Below are 6372 nucleotides of genomic sequence, written 5' to 3' on the forward strand. Positions count from 1 at the left end.
GTAGTTTGCAGACAGGTTTGACGTTAAGGCAATTATTTTTCTCTATTGGTGTGATCCTTTGTTTCTCCTCACCAACAATTAAAAAGATTAAGAACACAATAAACCTGCAGGATTATGTCCATCGTCCCATCATTACGTCTTGTTTTTCAGATTTAAATCCAGCGGCATCTCTCTCAGTGAGTCCTGACAGAGTGCAACACTTCAGGGAAGAGTCGCCGTCACTGAGCTGTGAGGGAAACTCCACTGAGTGGAGAGTGAGCAGGTTTTATTTACATGACTCCCCATCATACTGTACTACCTGGGGGACAATGAATGGATCCACATGCATCATGAACCGCAGCCGGATCAGTGGAGTGTACTGGTGTGAGTCTGGAACAGGACAGTTCAGCAATGCAGTCAACATCACTATACATTGTGAGTTTTAAATTATTTTAATTTGAAGTATTTCAGCAGTATTTCAACCTGCACCAGCTGGTCTCTCTGACCAAAACTTCATCTTCTTAGATCTTGTTCCAGACAACGATGTGATCCTGGTGAGCCCTGCCCTTCCTGTGGCCGAGGGACGTCCTGTCACTCTCGGCTGCAAGTCAAAGACAGACGAGGCTCTTTCTAATGTTGATTTTTATAAAAATGGAAAACTCCTCCCAAATCAGGGCAGAGGGGAGCTGAATATCTCTGCAGTCTCAAAGTCAGATGAAGGCTTGTATAGATGTGAGGCTTTGACTAGATGGGGTCAGAAGTCACCAGAGAGTTGGATGTCGGTAAAATGTGAGTATAATTTAAAAAGTTAGAACTGAATTAGAAGTCTGCTTTGTTTCATTTAAACTGTGTTTTATACATTCAGGTATTCAGTAATTACATAGAGATAACAATGTAACATGAGTAGCATCGAAAGGTATGTTCAAGGTTTTAAGTGAGTGTGTAGTAATACTTGTGTATCTTTCTCATGATTTGTGTGTAGTTCACAGTGATGTCTCAGTGCCCGGGTCTGAACAAAGCTCTCCACTTCCTGTCGTGTTGATCACCGGGTTGGTTTGTGGAGTTTTAATGATTATGATCCTGCTGCTGGGTCTGTATCACTGCAGAAAGTCAAAATGTGAGATGTTTTCCTTCTTATATCACATTGATTACAGTCCAATGATGAAAAGTCAAAGGTGTAATTCCAAGTCATGGAAACAATACGATGACTTACAAAATAAAATCACCTTTTCTTTTTTTGTTTAACAGATTCAAGCTTTGTGAGGTTGGTACAAGTCTCCCTCCTCTCATTCTGAACATAACATTTACATGTTCCTTATTAAATCCACCTAATTTACTACGTGTTTTGGACCCAGCAGGTCTCAGAGCACCAATCAGAGCACAGCTGCAGACCTGGTTGATCCTCAACAACAAGTCTACAGTTCTCTTCTCCACGGTCAGCCTGAGTTATGATTCCCTTTAGGCATCATCCTTAACCGTAAAGCTAACATTTCCCCCTTTGTTTAAGAGGATATACAAATGATTTTAACGGGATCACAATGATTGATATGACCTTGATTTTCACTGCTCTGTAGGTGATGCTTGTGTCTATGATGACATCAGAGGCTCCAAACAGCCAGAACATGGTACAGTATATTCTTTGAGTTTAACAGAGAGAGAAGTAAACAAAATACTATTTTTAAATACTACAATGAAATGATTCAGTTGACTGACGACCCCGTTAATTACATATTCTGTGGTTGGGTTTAAAGGCAATGATTGCTAAGAAGGAAGTGAGTACTTTTATTCTATGTGGTGAGAATTAAATGCCTGAACAAACAAAGGGAAATCCTCTTTTCATGCATTCGTCTGATGCTTTTTACACAGAATATGAATGAACCAGAAGAAGAGAACGTTTATGTGAGGACATGATCAGCTGCAGGTAAAGTCAAGTTCAACAGACTTTGTACTACAGTAAACCAATTATTAATACATTGTCCCTTCACACCTCATATAGATCTTCCAGGATTAATGAAGGCCTCTGTAAGGAGCGAGCCAATGGAATGGATGACAACATGAAAGACCACATCCTTTAGCAAGCAGCAATTATTGTGTGCACCTCTGCTTTCCTAATACCAGACAGCATTTTCTACAGTTGAGCTATTAGCAGATCATTTACATTTAATATTCAGTTGTTCATATATTAGTAAAATAAATACATTCAATTATAATAATCCATATAATGTGTGTTTATTGTCCACTTCCTTCTTTGGTGGAGTATTATGTCACTTTCTTGTTTTTAAACCTCCAGTAGACGACTATAAGAGCAGGTCGCTGGTTCCACAAAAAGCAATAATAAGTTGTTTGAAACATCAGCGTCGGTACACTGGTGATAGTGCAGCTATGAAGTCAGAAAATCATCAAGTTTCCCCTCTGTATGTTCTTTACTTTGACCCGGATGTGTTTAATGTTTTATGCTTCGACTGTCAGCGCCATCAGACATCTTTTTAGAATAAAAATGTTTTTTAAAAAGCTTGGCTTTCATTATTGGCAAATGTGTTTGTTTGTTCTATAAAAATCTGAATTGTAGTTGATCATCCAGCTACAATTTAGTGTCACATTAAATAGAAACCTGTGACATTTGCCACGATCCTGCCTGCAGAATAAACCCTGAACCTCGCAACCAATCAGTCATAGGCTAAATACATGAACTCAATATAAATGTAAAGGCTTTCTATTCAACACACGCCTTACGCTGTATCATAAAGAGACAAATCTCAGTGTACTCACAGAATAACCCGGCATCCTCACCGACACTCCCACTCTTCCTCTGAGAAATCTTTCCAGCTCGGCACCAACATGAAACTTCAGCATGAGGGAAAAGTTCCTTTTAATGCCATTTTCCACACCATTTATTATTTGACAGCGCACATAAAAAGTAAATACTGAACATAAACTACACGTGTACAGTTTGTCTAATGCAGCGGTCCTCAAACATTCTGAGTCACAACGATAATAATAATAATGATGTTTATTAGATCACCGAAGAGAAACTGGAAACGACATAAACAAGATAATAAAATTAACTTCATGTTCAGTTATACAGTCATCTCTTTACCTACTTACTACCGTTCAGTGGCGCCTATCCCAGCATGCATTGGGTTAGGAGCATGATAAGCGGTAGGCATTTTTCCATATTACAGTAAATAAAGTACACTGATCCCAGTTATTAACGCGTTTTACACTCACTGCATCAAATAAATGAATTTACATACCATTTTCACCAACATGCAATTGTGCCGGAGCCAATCACAGCTGAGGGGAAGGAAAGAAAGTAGTCCACCTCAGTGAGGACGGTGGTGGAACAGCTCAGGCTGTCAGATTCAGTTTCACTCAAACACCAGTGACCCAGAACCGCACATTTGCAGCAAAGAATTTTGCAATCTCTGCAAAATGTATTCGGAAACGTCCCACAAAATAACATTTTAAAAAATGTTACAGGGAAAAACAACACCATCTGAAAACATTCAAATAATCCTAAATCACAACATTTCTGCTTTAATGTACAATTTCTTTCAGGCCATGCAGCATTTTTGGCAACTGAGGCACAAAACTGTAAATATAATTAAAACTGCAAGCAGTGCCGTGACGGGCCCTCGCTCATATGCGCTCGTGGACTGCCTGCGGTCACAGGGCAGTGTCGTGGACGCTACCCTTGGTGCGGCCGCCTCTCGTGGCTCAAGTTCAGACACAAGCGATGGACACCGAAAGGCATCCATCTCTCACGTGCGGTCGTGGAGTGCCTGCATTCACATGGCAGCGTGGCAGCCGCCTACCTGTGCAGCGGCAACCTCCTTGTAGCGTAAGTTTAGACACAAGCGATTGACATTCAAAGCCATCTGTCTGTCACGTGCAGTCGTGTAGTGGCTGCATTCACAAGTGAAACTACATTTCAGTCACAGAGCTCACACACATGTCAATGCCTTCCTGACATCTCTCCTCCTCCCCCTAGTGTGACATCTCTCCTCCTCCCCCTGTGTCCTCCTTGCAAGCTGAAATGAGAGGAATTAGTTAAAAAAAATCCATCCATCCATCCATCCATTTTCTTCCGCTTATCCGGGACCGGGTCGCGGGGGCAGCTGCCTGAGCAGGGACGCCCAGACTTCCCTCTCCCCAGACACTTCCCCCAGCTCCTCCGGGAGGACCCCAAGGCGTTCCCAGGCCAGCCGGGTGACATAATCACTCCAGCGTGTCCTGGGTCTTCCTCGGGGTCTCTTCCCGGTGGGGCATGCCTGGAACACCTCCCGAGGGAGGCGTCCAGGGGGCATCCGATGCAGATGCCCGAGCCACCTCAACTGGCTCCTCTCGATGTGGAGGAGCAGCATTTAAAAAAAAATCAGGTGTGGCTTTTACTTGGAAAAAGTCACAAAATCAATGACATTTCCTGTTGCCAGTAGGTGGCGCTCCGACTGTGAGGCAATATAACAGTGCAGACTTGTTCAGGAAGGAACTTTAATCAAGTGTGGAAAGTTTAGAGCAGATTAGAGAAGAAACACTGAAGTTATAATAGTTTTGATGTTTATGGCAGAGTTCAACTGACACCTGTGTGAGGTGCATGTAAAGTGTGCCATCTCTCCTCCTCCCTTTGTGTCCAGGCTGAGATGAGAGGAATTAAAAAAAAGGAATTAAAAGTGGCATGACTGTTGATCTGGTGTAAAGCAGACTGGAACTGCATGTGAGATTCACATAGTCTCCATGTGTCACTGATACATCTCTGACTCCCCCTGGTGGTCGCTGTGCCCCTGTGTCTCTCCCCCCTGTGTCCTGAGTGAAGATTGAGTGAAATACTGGCTGAATTACACACTTGGCTAAAAACATTTTTTTTACCCACTTTTATCATGACTTTAGGCGGTGGGTCTCAGAGGCTTTTTTGTACATCTCTACTTGGGCTATCTAGGAAAAAATATTTCATGCGTGTACGCTTAACCTAGAGGGGGGGCTGTTGCTCAGAAAAAGGATCTAAAATCAGACACATTTCATGTCGCCATTAGGTGGCGCTCTACCTGTGAGTTGCAATTGCAGTGCAGTTGTGTTCAGGACCTGACTCTTATCAAGCATGAATATTTTGGAGCAGATCGGAGAAGAAACGGTGAAGGTTAAATGCCTGTGGCAAAGGTTGAAAATACACTCAACAAAAATATAAACGCAACACCTTTGTTTTTGCTCCCATTTTTCATGATATGGACTTAAAGATCTAAAATTCATTCCAGATACACAATATTACCATTTCTCTCAAACATTGTTCACAAATCAGTCTAAATGTGTGATAGTGAGCACTTCTGCTTTGCTGAGATAATCCATCCCACCTCACAGGTGTGCCACATCAAGATGCTGATCTGACATCATGATTAGTGCACAGGTGTACCTTATACTGCCCACAATAAAAGGCCACCCTGAAATGTGCATTTTTTTGCTTTATTGGGGGTCTGGGGACTCAGAACCAGTCAGTATCTGGTGTGACCACCATTTGCCTCATGCAGTGCAACACATCTTCTTCGCATAGAGTTTATCAGATTGTCAATTGTGGCCTGTGGAATGTTGGTCCATTCCTCTTCAATGGCTGTGCGAAGTTGCTGGATATTAGTGGGAACTGGTACACGCTGTCGTATACGCCGGTCAAGCACATCCCAAACATGCTCAATGGGTGACATGTCCGGTGAGTATGCTGGCCATGCAAGAACTGGGACATTTTCAGCTTCCAAGAACTGTGTACAGATCCTTGCAACATGGGGCCGTGCATTATCTTGCTGAAACATGAGGTGATGTTCATGGATGAATGGCACAACAATGGGCCTCAGGATCTCATCACGGTATCTCTGTGCATTCAAAATGCCATCAATAAAATGCACCTGTGTTCTTCGTCCATAACAGATGCCTGCCCATACCATAACCCCACTACCACCATGGGCCACTCAATCCACAACATTGACATCAGCAAAGCGCTCACCCACACGACGCCACACAAGCTGTCTGCCATCTGCCCTGAACAATGTAAACCGAGATTCATCCGTGAAGAAAACACCTCTCGAACGTGCCAGACGCCATCGAATGTGAGCATTTGCCCACTCAAGTCTGTTACGGCGACGAGCTGGAGTCAGGTCAAGACCCCGATGAGGACGACGAGCATGCAGTTGAGCTTCCCTGAGACGGTTTCTGACAGTTTGTGCAGAAATTGTTTGGTTATGCAAACCAATTGTTTCAGCAGCTGTCTGAGTGGCTGGTCTCAGACGATCTTGGAGGTGAACCTGCTGGATGTGGAGGTCCTGGGCTGGTGTGGTTACACGTGGTCTGCGGTTGTGAGGCCGGTTGGAGGTACTGCCATATTCTCTGAAACGCCTTTGGAGACGGCTTATG

General features: G+C 43.4%; 1 long non-coding RNA gene across 1 annotated transcript; it reads left to right on the top strand.

Annotated features, from left to right (window-relative positions):
* Nucleotides 1–328: 328 nt before the first annotated feature.
* On the top strand, nt 329–1090 carry LOC311008790. The gene is made up of 3 exons (XR_014596560.1): nt 329–414; nt 517–768; nt 962–1090. It is a non-coding gene; the product is annotated as an uncharacterized lncRNA (long non-coding RNA).
* Nucleotides 1091–6372: the final 5282 nt, after the last annotated feature.

This window comes from Eutrigla gurnardus (assembly GCF_963514095.1).
Source record: "Eutrigla gurnardus genome assembly, chromosome: 23".
Taxonomy (NCBI): Eukaryota; Metazoa; Chordata; class Actinopteri; order Perciformes; family Triglidae; genus Eutrigla; species Eutrigla gurnardus.